The sequence below is a fragment of the Dipodomys ordii genome, unplaced genomic scaffold (assembly GCF_000151885.1).
Source record: "Dipodomys ordii isolate 6190 unplaced genomic scaffold, Dord_2.0 Scaffold1000000569, whole genome shotgun sequence".
NCBI classification, from domain to species: Eukaryota; Metazoa; Chordata; class Mammalia; order Rodentia; family Heteromyidae; genus Dipodomys; species Dipodomys ordii.
Window position 1 is genome coordinate 1,683 of NW_012284186.1, and position 15,891 is coordinate 17,573.

General features: G+C 42.7%; 1 pseudogene; it reads right to left on the bottom strand.

Annotated features, from left to right (window-relative positions):
* Window positions 1–6,597: 6,597 nt before the first annotated feature.
* LOC106002748 lies at window positions 6,598–8,061 on the bottom strand (annotated as a pseudogene).
* Window positions 8,062–15,891: the final 7,830 nt, after the last annotated feature.

Sequence of the window (15,891 nt, forward strand, 5' to 3'; positions counted from 1 at the left end):
GGCACTTATTCTGGCAATGACAGAAATTGGTACAGATCTGGGCCTTCTGGGTTGTCCCACTGTCTCACCATGCATGTGCCAAGCCAGCCTGAACCTGAGCTAAACTGTCAGGATCCATATTCCTCTCCAGAGAGGCAGTATAGGCCCAGCCTGGCTGTATGGCTCAAGAGGTACTGCAGGGTGGCCATGGAGATGGGGTTTCCATAGAAACTGAAGAAGCTGAGTGGGAAGCACTGGCCCAGGGTGGGCAGGATGACAGAGAGCCTGTCATCAGTGATATAACAGTGCTCCAGAGCTAGGGTTTCCAGGGAGCCAGCTACTTGCTCCAGCAGGGCTCACAGGGGTTCAGGACTGAAGAAGTCCATGGGAAATTCCCTCAGATACAGGTGCTAGAGTTGGCTTGTGCAGGGATACTGAGACAGAGATGAAAGGTCAGCTTCCTCCAGTGGACATGAACTCAGAGACATGAACTCAAGCCTCAGGCTACTGAGGATGGCTGGCAGATTTCGATCAAAGATGACATCATACACATGAAACCCCTGGAGATGCTGCAGCTGCCACAGTACATGGCCTGAATTTGTACTAATATCACTAATTCATGGGACTGGAAGTATAGAAGTTGTCAGCAATCTTAAAGAAGCTGAGAAGGTGAAGATTCTTCATCTGGCCAAGGTAAGAAGCAAATTTTTCATGGTTCCTGGATGCCAGAATTCAGTCACCACTAGTTCCTGGATGAAGTGAGCCTGACCACAAGCAGAGCCTTCTGGATTTCAGAGTTGGAGTCATACTATCTGCAGCTTCCTTGGGCACAGCTGAACTTGTTCTTGCCTCTCCCTGGCCCATTGGAGCAGGTAGGCTTGGATATCATCTTGGGCACCATCTTTGATGGTCAGGTCCAGGGTGATCACCAAGATGTGCCCTTCAGTCATTACTGTGCAGCGACTAGCTATTGAGTTGTCAGTCCCTTAGCTTTCTTTCTCCCAATGTTAGTGATTTAAGATATGTGCAACAACTCCACTTTTAGGTTTTTGGTACTTCAGTGGAGATAAAGAGTTTCACAGACTTTTCTGCATGAATGGTGAAACTATAATCCCTCCATTCATCAACTTCACAGTAAAAAAATTAAAAGAGTCTCACAGAATTTCCTGCCAGCCTGGTTGTGAACTGCCATCCTATGGTCTCAGCCTGTTGAGTAGTAGTGTTGAAAGCAGGAGTTACAGAATCCCAGTGTGAACCTGTGTGTGTGTGTGTGTGTGTGTGTGTGTGTGTGTACAGAAGGTGAATATTACTTATAGAAGAGAAAATGAAGTGTGACTTGTATTCCAAGGGTGTCTTTGATCAAATCTGAACTGGCTTTCCAAATATTTTGGTGAAGCAGAAAGAGTTTTCTTGCTTTCGTGGGATGTATTTGGCATTTGGTTTTGAATTTTTTTCTGAACTTTTTCTCCAAAACTTCATCTATGTATGTTTGATGTTGGTCATGGGTTTTGTCCTGTTTGTTTTATTATATATTATCTAGCTGTGGTGCTTGAACTCAGGTCCTGGGAGCTGTCCATTAGCTTTCCACTCCAAGCCAGGACTCTACTATTTGAGCCACAGCTCTACTTCTGGCTTTTATGGAGGTTCACCAGAGTTGAGAGCCTCAAAGACTTTCTTGTCAAGCTGGCATTGAACTGTTATCCTCAGAGATCAGACTTGAGGAGCTAGGTAGGATTCTAGGTGAGAATAATACTCTCATAATATGGTCTTATTTCCCCTTCATTTCAAAATAAATTGACTGGTTCATTTATAAATTGGAGACAGTCAGGGATTGCCCTGGGATTTGGGTGTTTGCACACAGTTCTTTAGAAAAACAAGATTGTGTTCCTGTTCTTTCCAGGCTGAATTCACTCTATATTTCTGATGGTATATGCACAGGACACATGTACCCCCAAAGCCTCATTGACACTGCCTGGCTTCTCTTTCAAATGTATAACAAACTGAATATAAAAGTTCTCCCACCTATGTACCCTAAATCTTCAATTCCTACAGAGGTCCTACTGCCCTGAGCCTACGAAGGACCCAAGAAGAGCAGCCAGTCCAACTTACAGCATCCAACAGCATCTATCTCTGCCTCCCTCCCTCCTATCCTCCCTCTTTCTTTCTTTCCCTCTTTCCTTCCTTCCTTCCCTCCCTCCTTCCTTTCTGCCTTCCTGCCTTCCTCCCTCCTTCCCTTTCTCCCTCCCTCTTTCCCTTCTCTCCTTTCTAGCTGAATTCTTCATATCTTTTCTTCCCTCCTCTCTTTTTTATTTTGTACTGAACTGTGACTTGAACTCGGGGTCCTGGGCTGTACCTGAAATGCTTTATATCAACCAGTGCTCTACCACTTGAGTCACAACACTCATTACTGAATTCAAAAAACTCACCAATTTTTGGCCCAGTTTGGATTTGAACTGAGACCACCAGATCATAGACTTCTTGAATACCTAGGATTCTAGGAATTCTGGAATTTTCATGAGAATTTGGCTGGCATCTAACTGAGATCCTCAGATATCATACTCCTGAATAGAGTAAGAGGCATGAGACACTAGACCTTGGAGTACCTTTTTGTTCTTTTTGTTTTGGATTTCTTTGGTGTGCCTGTGTGGGCACAAAGTGAATATTTCTTATAGACGAGCAAAGGAACTGTGGTTTGCATTTGAAGACACATTTGATCAAATATCAACCATTATAGCATTAATTACAAAAAATTCTCACCCCCAAATATGTTGGAGAAGTAGAAACTTCTCTTGGATTTCATGGATGTCATTTGGTATTTGATGTTTAATTTTCCCTCAGACCTTTTCCCCAGAAATTGGTCTATGTGTGACTGACCTTGGTCATAGGTGGGTATGTTAGTTTGTGCCAATTCTGGCACATAGGTGCTGTCCCTAATTTTTGTGCTCAATGTCAGCACTCTACTACTTAACCCATTTCTGGGTTATTTGGAGGTTTGCTAGAGTTGAGAGTCTCAAGGACTTTCCTGCCCACGGTAGCTTTGAACTGTGATCCACCGATCTCAGACTTGCTGAGTAACTAGGAATCTAGCCACAAATAATACTCTCATTTTATGGTGCCGCAAAATGATCTCTTTCTACTCATGCTTTTCCATTCTTTTTATTTGTGATTGATACAGTAAATTATAGATAGTAAGAGATTGTCACATGATACGAGTTTGCTTAAAACCATTAAGAAAAACAAGAGTGTATTCCAGTTCTTTCTAGGCTGAATTGACTTCAGATTCCTGATGGTGTGTGCACAGGACACACTCAGAATCCTGGAACTGCAGAGCTATGATTTTTCCACCCACACAGAACTTTGGAAAGTGTGCCCCGTGGGAGAATGCATTTCTGCCCCGGCTTTCATTTCTTTTTTTTTTGTTTATTTATTTTATTTTATTTTTTTTTAAATTTTATTTTATTTGTGAACATACTGTACAGAGGGGTTACAATTGCATGGGCAGGATAATGCGTACATTTCTTACCAAGCATTGCAGCCTTCTCCTTTGTTTACCCTTCCCATCCCTTCCCAGCCTCCCCCCTCCCCCCATCCCAATCCTTCTCCTTCCCCCCTACCCCCCACCCCCTTCCCCCCCCCGCACCGACGTTGTAAAGCTCCTTTTGGACATGACAACTTGTACTTCTCATTGTTGCATCAGATCCACCTGTATCCTTAAACAACTGGTTTTTCCCCATCTCCTCCACAAGTTATACTGACAGCAAATATAGTGAAAGCAGGGGTTATACTGTGGGGGAGGGACATACAAAGCAACAAAGAGATAATCTTATAAATGTGTTAGAAACACATGCATGAAAGAAAAAACATTAAAATACATATCTAAGGGTTCATTTTCCTGACATCAAATTATCTGACCATTTCCGCTTGACTCGTACATATACTAGATATTGCAAATAAGGGAAACCATGGGACCTATGTTTCTTTGGGCCTGGCTTACTTCACTTAATATAATTTTTTCCAAGTTTTTCCATTTCCTAACAAATGGGGCAATGTCATTCTTTCTGATGGAGGCATAGAATTCCATTGTGTATATATACCACATTTTCTTGATCCATTCATCTACTGAGGGGCATCTGGGTTGGTTCCATATCTTAGCTATGGTAAATAATGCTGCAATAAACATAGTTGTGCTGGTAGCTTTAGTGTGGTCTTGTTTGTAAGCATTTGGGTAAATGCCCAAAAGTGGGATTGCTGGGTCATAGGGGAGCTCTATGTAGAGTCTTTTGAGTACTCAGAGGCAAGTTTATAGCTCTGAGCTCCTACATCAACAAATTGGAGAGATCTGAAACTAACAATTTAATGACACATCTAAACCTCCTTGAAAAAGAACAGCAAGATAAACCCCAATCCAGTAGACGGAAAGAAATAATCAAAATTAAATGAGAATTAAATGAATTAGAATCCAAAAAAACTATAGAAAGAATAAAAAAAAAGAGTTGGTTCTTCGAAAAACTTAGCCAAATTGACAGACCCTTAGCAAATCTTATCAGAAAAAGAAGAGAACACACCCAAATTAAAAAACTCAGAGATGAGAATGGAAACATCACCACGGAAACAACCAAGATTCAGAACATTATAAGGGAATACTTCTCAAAACTTTATGCTAATAAGTTTGAGAACTTGACAGAAATGGACATTTTTCTAGCAAATATTGACATGCCAAAACTAAACCAAGATGAGTTAAACTATCTTAACAGGTCCATATCAAGCACTGAAATAGAAACAGCAATAAGAGACCTCCCAGCTAAGAAAAGTCCAGGACCAGATGGTTTTACAGCAGAATTTTACAAGGCCTTCAAAGCAGAGCTCACACCAATACTCCTCCAACTCTTCAATGAAATTGAAAGAGAAAGCTCACTACCGAACACGTTCTATGAATCCATCATAACCCTCATCCCAAAACCAGGCAGAGACTCATCAAAGAAAGAGAACTATACACCCATCTCTTTGATGAATATTGATGCAAAACTTCTCAACAAAATTTTGGCCAATCGACTTCAACATTTCATCTAAAAAATCACACACCACGATCAAACAGGATTCATTTCAGGGATGCAAAGCTGGTTCAATATACGCAAATCAATTAATATTATTCATCACATCAACAGGAGCAAGAATAAGAACCACATGGTTATCTCAATAGATGCAGAAAAAGCATTCGACAAGATCCAACACCCCTTCATGATGAAGGTTTTGGAAAAATTAGGAATCCATGGAACATTCCTCAATACAATAAAGGCTGTATATGACAAACCTACAGCCAGCATTATACTCAATGGTGAAAAACTAAAGCCATTTCCTCTTAACTCAGGAACAAGACAAGGATGCCCACTCTCTCCACTCCTTTTCAATCTAGTATTAGAATGCCTAGCTACAGGAATAAGACAAGATGCAGATATAAAGGGGATCCAAATAGGGAAAGAAGAAATAAAACTCTCCCTCTTTGCAGATGACATGATCTTGTATTTAAAGAATCCCATAGACTCCACTCCCAAATTACTCAAGCTGATTCAAAACTTTGGCAAAGTAGCAGGGTATAAAATAAACCCCCCAAAATCAACGGCTTTTCTGTATGCCAATAATGAGAAAAGTGTGGCTGAAATTAGGAAAGCAACTCCATTTGTAATAGCCCCACAAAAAATAAAATACCTAGGAATTAACTAAAGAAGTGAAGGACCTCTATGATGAAAACTTTAAAATCTTGAAAAAGGAAATCAACACAGAACTAAAAAAATGGCAAAGCCTCCCATGCTCCTGGATTGGAAAGATTAACATCGAGAAAATGGCAATACTTCCCAAGGCTATCTACAAATTCAACGCAATACCTATCAAAATTCCAACCTCATTCTTCAAGGAAATAGAAGAGGCAATCCAAAAATTCATATGGAACAATAAAAGACCCCGAATAGCAAAAACACTCCTCAACGGAAAGAACACTGCTGGAGGAATATCAATACCAAATTTCAAACTCCACTACAAAGCCATAGTAATCAAAACAGCTTGGCACTGGCATAAGAACAGACCTCAGGACCAATGGAATAGAATTGAAAACCCAGAAATGAACCTACAGACCTATAGCCATCTAATCTTCGATAAGGGAGCTAAAACAATAGAATGGAAGAAAGACAGCCTCTTCAGTAAATGGTGCTGGCAAAATTGGTTAACTACATGTAGAAAACTAAAGCTAGATCCTTATATATCACCCTGCACCAGAATCAACTCCAAATGGATCAAAGACCTTGAAGTCAAAGCAGACACTCTGAAAACATTACAGGATGGAATAGAAGAAACCCTAGGTCTCCTTGGCACAGGCCGAAATTTTTTGAATAGAGACCCGGAAACACAACAAATCAAAGAAAGTTTGGACAAATGGGATTGCATAAAGTTGCAGAGCTTCTGGAGGGCAAATGACATAGCTAGCAAGATCAATAGAAAGCCCACAGATTGGGAGAAGATCTTTACTAGCCATACAACGGACAAGGGTCTCATATCTAAAATATACTTGGAACCCGGCTTTCATTTCTGAGGTTGAAAAAGCTTGTAGGAGAGAGTGGCGCCTTACTACACAGGCAGAGCAGAAAGGCCAGGAAGATCCTCTTCTGTGACCAACCAGGTACCATCAAGAGTCAGACTATACAGTTGGCACGTGTTATGGCGATAACAGAAACTGGTACAGATCTGGACCTTCTGGTTTGTTCCCACATCTCTCAATGTCTGCACCAAGGCAGCCCCAACCTCAGCAAATCTCTCAGGGTCGAAGTTCTCTAGATACCAATCTTCAGGGTGGTAGTACTCCAGAGGGGCAGGATAGAGCCCCCTTCTCAAATGACCCAGCCTGGCCGTGTGGCTCAGGAGGTTCTTTAGGGTGGCCATGGAAATAGAGTTTCCATAGAAACTGAAGAAGCGGAGCTGGGAGCATTGGCTCAGGGTGGGCAGGATGGCCAAGAGCTGGGCATCAGTGATGTAACACTCCTCCAAGGCCAGGGTCTCCAGGGTGCAGGCTACATGCTCCAGGAGGGCTCTCAGGGGCTCAGCACGTTTCATTGGCACAGTCCTCAAATGCAAGTGCTTGAGCTGCCTGGTGCAGGCATACTGGGACAAAAACCTCAGGTCGGTTTCCGGCAGTGTACATGAGCTCAGAGACAATGTCTTCAGAGGCGGCAGGCTCCTGAGGATGGTGGGCATAGTTGCATTAAACAAAATGTTGTGCACATGAAGCTCTTGGAGATGCTGTAGATGCCCCAGATACTCCCCGATTATCCAGGAATATTGGGAATTTTCGTGGGAGTGAGGGATGTCAGTCCACCTGCTGGAGCACTTGAGGATGAGAAGGTTCTTCATATGGCCTAGGTAAAGAGTAAATATTCTCAAGGTTCCTGGAAGCCAAAATTCACTCACCACCAGTTCTTGGATGGAGTCCAGCCTCACCACACGCAGAACCTTCTGGATTTTAGACACGGAGCCAGACAGAATCCGCAGCTTTCTTGAGCACAGCTGGACTCGTTCTTTCCTCTTCCTGGCCCACTGGAGCAGGTAGGCTTGGAGAGCATTCTGGGCGCCATCTTTGATGGTGAGATCCCTGGTGACCATCAAGGGCTGCTCTTCAGTCATCATTGAACCACAGCTCTCTGTTGGCCTGTCAGTCAGGACATCTGGATAAGAGATTTGGGCCATTGAATGGTAACCCTGTATCCAGATATTTGGGTGATCATTCCGCAGGTCAAGTACTTGCAGTTTCCACCTACTGGGGCGCTCCTTCTTGGCAAGTAGCAGGTCAATTCCATCCAGGACAGCCTTGAAGGTTTCCAGGCCTGGTGACTCTACCAGGTCCCCTAGGGGGAGGCAGGGCAAGGGCCAGGCCTGCACCATGGCTTTCAGCATCCCCGTGTAGCCCTGTTTATAGATCTCCATGAAGAGCAAAGGGAACAGCACCGCTGGCAGATCCTCCAAGGCAGAGATGGACAGGGACTGGTTGCTCAGCAGACTCTGTATAGCCAGATGTTGGAGCGAGGGTGGAGTTCTCATGCTCATCTTGATGGATCAGATGTGGAGCAGGTATGAAAGGCTCTCAAAATCCCAGCAGGGCCAGGCACTCCAGGACTCTGCTTTTGTTCTTTGATCCCTGGGCATTTTTATAGCCCAACCCCACCCTCACCTTTGCATTTCTAACAATGAGAGGGCAGCTTCTGATGGGATTTCTGAGACACACCTAGTACACCTTAGTTGGGTGTTGCCCTTGAAATTATTTCAAACATTGAACCAGAAAGTGATAGGATTAAAGTCCTGACCCATATAGGCCAGGATCTCTTTGAAATATAAAACGCACTGGAAGGCGGGGCGCTGGTGGCTCACGCCTGTAATCCTAGCTACTCAGGAGGCTGAGATCTGAGGATCCCGGTTCAAAGCCAGCCCGGGCAGGAGAGACCGTGAGACTCCTATCTCCAATAAACCACCAGAAAACCGGAAGTGGCGCTGTAGCTCAAGTGGTAGAGTGCTCGCCTTGAGCTGAAGAGCTGAGGGACAGCGCCCAGGCCCAGAGTTCAAGGCCCACGACCGACAAAAAAAAACAAAAAACAAAAAACACACTGGAGCAAAAGAATTACCACCCTTGTACCTTCACCTTTCCAGACATTCCCACAGGCATTCTGCTGCCTTGAGACTGCAAAGACTCCAAGGAGAGCACACAGCCCAACTTTGTAGCATCTACAAATAATTCAATTTAGTCTCTGTACTTTTTCTCTTCCTTCCTTCTTTCATTTCTTCTTTCTTCCTTCCTTCCTCCCCTGCCTTCCTTTCTCCTCTTCCTTCCTTCCTCCCTCCCTCCCTCACTCCCTTCCTGCCTTCCTTCCTTCTTTCCTTCCTTTCTTCTTTCCTTCCTTCCTTCCTTCCTTCCTTCCTTCCTCCTTTCTTTTTTGGTGCCGGTCCTAGAAATTTACCTATGAATCTGATCACTGTCCCTTAACTTCATAATGTCAGGGATAATATTCTACCAAAGAGCCACAACAGTATCTGAGTTTTTCTGAGGGATTTATTGGAAATAAGGATCTTGATATTAGAATAGAAATGGCTGTTTACCAGGGAACCAAATACATGTTTTGAGATATGACAAGGTGCAGGCCCTAAGAAGGTGGATAACATGGCAGGAATTACCAAATTCGTCTCACTCCTAATTATCAATATTCATGGACTTCACCTTGCCCACAAAAACAAACATATCCTGAAAGTAAAAGGCTGGGATAAAATCTTCCAAGCAAATGGTCCCCATAAATAGGCAAAGTTGCAATTCTAATATCAGATAAAATAGACTTCAAATTAAAATTAGCAAGAACAGATAAAGTAGGTCACTACATACAATTTAAGGGATCTCTCCTTCAGGAGGATTTTACAATTCTAAATACATATTTACCAAGCAACAGAGCACCTCAATTTATCCAAAAAACACTACTTTCCTTCAAATCTCACATAGATTCAAAGACATTAATTGTTGGGGACCTAAATACAGCACTATCCCCCCTGGATAGATCAACAAAGCAAAAACTCAACAGAAAAACCTTGGATCTAAACATCTGCATAGATCAACTAGAATTAACAGACATTTACCTAATATTTCACCCAGAGCATCAGATTATCTTCTTCTCAGGAGTACATGGAACATTCTCCAAAATAGACCACATTCTAGGCCACAAAGCAAATCTGTCCAAATTCAGAAACATTGAAGTTATGCCCTGCATTCTCTTAGACCACAAGGGAATAAAATGATAAAACACCAAAAGCCATCAAAGAAAGTCCTGTAACACATGGAGAATGAACAAGACACTGTTGAATCATGAGTGGGTGATGGAAGAGATTAGAAAGGAAATTCAAATGTTCATGATATTCAACAAAAAGGAATACATAAATCACCAGCTCCTCTTTACTTTACTTTACTTTTTACTTTACTTTTTACTTTACAAATTAAAGGCAGCACTCAGAGGCAAGTTTACAGCCCTGAATTCATACATCAACAAATTGGAGAGATCTGAAACCAACAATTTAATGAAACATCTGAACCTCCTTGAAAAAGAGCAGCAAGATAAACCCCAATCCGGTAGACAGAAAGAAATAATTAAAATTAAATCAGAATTAAATGAATTAGAATCCAAAACTAAAACATAGCAAGAGTAAACAAAACAAAAAGTTGGTTCTTTGAAAATATTAACAAAATTGACAGATCCTTAGCAAATCTTATAAAAGAGAGAGAGAGAACATACCCAAATAAACAACCTCAGAGATGAGAATAGAAACATCACTACAGAAGCAACCAAGATCTAGAACATTATAAGGGAATACTTCTCAAATCTTTATGCTAAGAAGTTTGAGAATCTGGAAGCAATGGATGATTTTCTAGCAAATATCTACATGCTGAAACTAAACCAAGATGAGTTAAACCAACTTAACAGACCCATATCAAACATCAAAATAGAAACAGCAATAAGATACCTCCCACCCAAGAAAAGCCCAGGAGGAATGGATTTACAGATGAACTGCAAGACCTTCAAAGCAGAACTTACACCAATACTCCTCCAACTCTTCAATGAAATTGAAAGTGAAAGTTCACTACCAAACTCTTTCTATGAAGCCATTGTAACCCTCATCCCCAAACCAGGCAGGAACTCATCAAAGAAAGAGCACTATAGAGTCTTTTCTTGGAAGAACATCGATGCAAAACTTCTCAACAAAATTTCGGTCAATTGACTTCAACAACTCATCAAAAAATCATACACCACCATCAAACAGGATTCATTTGAGGGATGCAAAGTTTGTTTAATATATACCAATTAATCACACCAACAAGAGCAAGGATAAGAACCACATGATTATCTCAATAGATGCTTCTGCATTTGACAAGATCCAACACCCCTTTATGATGAAGGCTCTGGAAAAACGAATCCATGGAACATTCCTCAATACAATAAAGGCTGTATATGACAAACCTACAGCCAGCATTATACTTAATGGTGAAAAGCTAAAGCCACTTCCTCTAAACTCAGTAATGAGACAAAGATGTCCACTCCCTCCGCTTTTCTTCAGTTTAGTATTAGAATGCCTAGCTACAGCAATAAGACAGGATGCATAAAGGGGATTAAAACAGGAAAAGATGAAGTAAAACTTTCCTCTTTACAAATGACATGATCTTGTCTTTAAAGAATCCCATAACTACACTCCCAAATTACTGAAGCTGACTTGAAACTTTGGAAAAATAGCAGGATATAAAATTAACCCTCAAACACCAATGGCTTTCTTCAGTAAATGGTGCTGGCAAAATTGGTTAAGTGCATGTAAAAAAAACTAAAGCTAGCTACTTAGATATAATCTTTTTTTGGGGGGGGGTCCAGTCGTAGGGCCTGAACTCTTGGCCTGGGTACTGTCCCTCAGCTCTTCAGCTCAAGGCTCGCACTCTTCCACTTGAGCTACAGCGCCAATTCTGGCTTTTTTCTTTTTTTGCTTATGTGGTGTTGAGGAATCGAACCCAGGGCCTCAGGCATGCAAGGGAAGCGCTCTACCACTGGGCCACCTTCCCAGCCCCACTTAAATATAATCTTCCACTAGAATCAACTCCAAATGGATCAAAGACCTTGGAGTCAAAGCAGACACCCTGAAAACATTACAGAATAGGAGAAACCCTAGGTCTCCTTGGCACAAGCCAAAATTTTCTTAATAGAGACACAGAAACACAACAAATGAAAGAACGGTTGGGTAAATGGGATTGCATGAAGCTGCAGAGCTTCTGCATGGCAAAGGACATAGCTAGCAAGATCGATAGAAAGCCCACGGATTGGGAGAAGTTTTTCTCTAGCCATACAACAGATAAGGGTCTCAGATCTAAAATATAATTGGAACTCAAGTAAATCCCCCAACAACAAATCCTCAAAGAAACAACTGCCCAATAAATAAGTGGGCTAAAGGCTTACAGAGAAACTTCTCTGAAGAGGAAATAAGAATGGCCAATAGACTCGTGAATAAATGCTCAACCTCCCTAGCCATAAAAGAAATGCAAATCAAAACAACATTAAGATACCAACTCCCCCCAGTTAGAATGGGTATAATCAAGAACCCCAATAACAACAGATGCTGGAGGGGATGTGGACAGAAGGGAACCCTACTGCATTGTTGGTGGGAATGTAAACTTGTTCAACCACTTTGGAAAGCAGTATGGAGGTTCCTCAAAAGACTCTACATAGAGCTCCCCAATGACCCAGCAATCCCACTTTTGGGCATTTATCCAAAAGATCACAAACAAGACCATACTAAAGCTACCAGCACAACTATGTTTATTGCAGCATTATTTACCATAGCTAAGAGATGGAACCAACACAGATACCCCTCAGTAGATGAATGGATTTTTAAAAATGTGGTATATATGTACAATGGAACTCTATGCCTCCATCAGAAAGAATGACATCGCCCATTTTTTAGGAAAGATTTAGAAAAAGTTATATTAAGTGAAGTAAGCCAGGCCAAAAGAAACATAGGTCCCATGGTTTCCCTTATTTGCAATAAGTAGTATATGTCTGGGACAAGCATAAAAGTTCAAAAGCTATGTACATATGACCAGATAAGATGATGTTAAGCAAAATGAAACAAGTGATTTTTTTTCTATTGTTTCTAATGTATTTATAAGGTATGTGATTTTTTTGTTGGTTTGTATATTCCTCCCCCATGGTATAACTCATTTTCACTGTATTTGATGTCAGTGTAATTTGGGGAGAGGAAGGAAACAAAATATTTAAATAGGGATACAGGTTGACCCATTGTATCAATGTACAAGACACTGTTGGACAACGAACTTTACAATTTAGGCGTGGGGGGGTAGTTGTGGAGGTGGGAGGGAAGGGAGATAGGGAAAACACAAAGGAGGAGGCAACAATGCTTGATAAGAAATGTACTCATTACCTTACTCATGTAACGGTAACATCTCTGTACAGTATTTTCACAATAAAAACATTTAAAAAATCAATGGCTTTTCTGTATGCCAACAATGAGAAGAGTGTGGCTGAAATCAGGAAAGCAACTACTTTTGTAATAGCACCCCCAAAATAAAATACCTAGGATTTAACTAAAGAAGTGAAGGACCTCTGTGATGAAAACTTTAATAATCTGAAAAAGGAAATAAAAACAGAACTAAGGAAGTGGAAAAACCTCCCAGCCTCCTGGATTGGGAGGATCAAGATCCTGAAAATGGCAATACTGCCAAAGACTATATACAAAGTCAATGCAATACCTATCAATATTCCAACCTCATTCTTCAAAGAAAGAGAAGAAGCAACCCAAAAATTCATATGGAACAATAAAAGACTGAATAGCAAAAACTGGCCCTAGCAGAAAGAACAGTGCTGGAGGAATTTCAATACCAAATTTCAAACTCTATTACAAAGCCATAGTAATCAAAACAGCTTGGTACTGGCACAAGAACAGACCTCAGGACCAATGGAATGGAACCTAGAAATGAACCTACACACATATAGCCATCTACTCTTCTATAAGGAACCAAAAAAATAGATGGGAAGAAAGACAGCCTCTTCAGTAAATGGTGCTGGCAAAATTGGTTATGCCTATAGAGAACTAAAGGTAGGTCCTTCTGTATCACCCTACACCAGAATAAACTCCAAATGGATCAAAGACCTCAGAGTCAAAGCAGACACCCTGAAAACGTGAAGGAATAGGAAAAACTCTAGGTCTCCTTGGCAGAGACCTCAGATCTCAGCCTCCAGAGTAGCTGGGGTTACAAGTGTGAGCCATGGGTGGCCATTTGGAAACATTTTAGGTATAAAATTGAAATGCTGCTTTGTCTGAAAGGTTAAAGTGTGAGGCAGTGACCACTTGTTGCTTGTTTCTGTCCACCAAAGCAACACGTGGTGATAATCAAAACACCTGGTTGATTGTGTGCCTATATAAGACCTGCAAATCCTTAGCTCAGGGCTCTCCTCCTAGGCTCCGCTGTGTCGGAGTGTAGGAGGAGGCTCTAGCTGCAGCCCATTTAAATAAAACAGCTGTAGAGTCTGACTCTCGGTGGTCTTCTTGTGTTTGGGGGGGGGGTCCTGTGAACTTGGCATAACATATTAGTGGGGGCTCATCCGGGATACTCCTCAAAGACCCCCGAGACCTCAGACTCCAAAGGTAAAACAGCGCTGTCTTTGTTAATTTGTCTTGTGCTGTTGTTTGTCTGTTTTACTTTTGTTTTCCCTTGTGAGGACGGCTACTGTGATTCGTAAAGGGTTGTCGAAGACGACATGCTTGCACGACAACCCTGGAGGAACTGGGAGACATCCCAGATCCTCATGTGGGGCGGTGATCCTTGGAACCCCACCGTGTGGAGCGGGGTGGAGTCCTTGGAACCCCGCGATGTGGGGCAGGGGGGGTCTTGGAATCCCACCCATGTGAATTGTGGGGCGGGGGGTCGGCTTGGTGTTGGCCGGAACTGACCAAGAGGGCCTCCTAACCGAGGCCCAACTCCACTGTGTGTGTGTGTCTGTGTGTATGTGTGTGTGTGTGAGTATGAGTGTGCGTGTGTGTGCCAGTACTTGGGCTTGAACTCCAGGTCTGATTGCTGTCCCTTATTTACATTTCTCCTTAAGGCTGGTTCTCTACCACTTGAGCCACAGCTCCGCTTCCCTCTGTGTGCTGGCTAGTTGGAGTTAATACCCGAATGGGTTTGTGTGCCCCAGTTGGCTTTGAATCTCATCCTCATATGTCGAGCTCCTGAGTAGCTGAGCTTACCTGAGTGAACCACCAGCAGCTGGCTAGCTGAACCCTTTCTCTGCGAGTTTCCAGTGATTTGCCTTAGCAAAACATGGCCACCAAATTTCTTCCCCTCGACTCTGATGAAAAAGTAATTCCAGCCATATAGTGCCATTTGTCTATAACACAAGATGTCATAGTCCCATGGATTAGCAGAAAGTGTTTCTGCCATTCCTGAGCCTCTGGCTGTTTGGCTCCTCCACCCTCCACATCCCTGTGAGCAGATTGCCCCCACTTGCACTGAGTGCAGGAGCTGTGTTCAAGTTGCTCGTCTTTTTAGCTGTTGCTTCTCCACCATTGAGAACCAGCCACCAATTGTTCCTGAAGCTCAGCCACTGTTTAAACAATAGACACTGATCATTTCCTCATCTCAAGTCTTCTTTTCAGGAAGGAGGAAGGACCCCATGAGAGAAGCCAGCCCTAGTGCCCCTCTGCGTTCAGCATGGGGCAAATGATGGTTTTTGGAATCCAGTAAGTCCAGCCTCTGTTCTTGTTTTGTTCTGTCATCTGGGGAGGAAAAGTCCCAGGAGCCTCGGGGCCTGGGTGCTGTGACTGAGCTTTTGTGCTGTGGACTATTGCTCTATCACCTGAGCCAATGCTCCACTTGTGGGTTGTTGTTGTCGTTGTTGTTTTTGATTAATTGAAGATAAATGTCTCACACACTTTCCTTCCCAGGCTGGCTTTGAATTGTGATCCTCAGGTTCACTGATTCTTCAGAGCACTGGTATCCAGTAGTTTCTTTACTGAAATTTAGAAACATCATTGACTCCATCAATACCCCCTGAATCTCCAGAAACCATAAGGCAAGGTGGAGGTGACCCCACCTCCTTGGCAAAGCTCCTCCCCCACACTCCTCACCTTTGGCCCTGTCCCTGAATCACAGGCTCTTCCCCAGCGCTCTCCACCTGAAGAAACTCCCCCTCTGCTCAAGCCCCTGCCCCAACCCTCACCTATCCCTGCAGCTGGGCCAGTGGCCTGACAGCTGCATCACCAGGTTCCTGGTGGCCTCCGGCTTCTCCTGCAGGTTCTGAATCTCATTTTACTCATTGTCACCATTGCTGACAAGGAACATGCCTC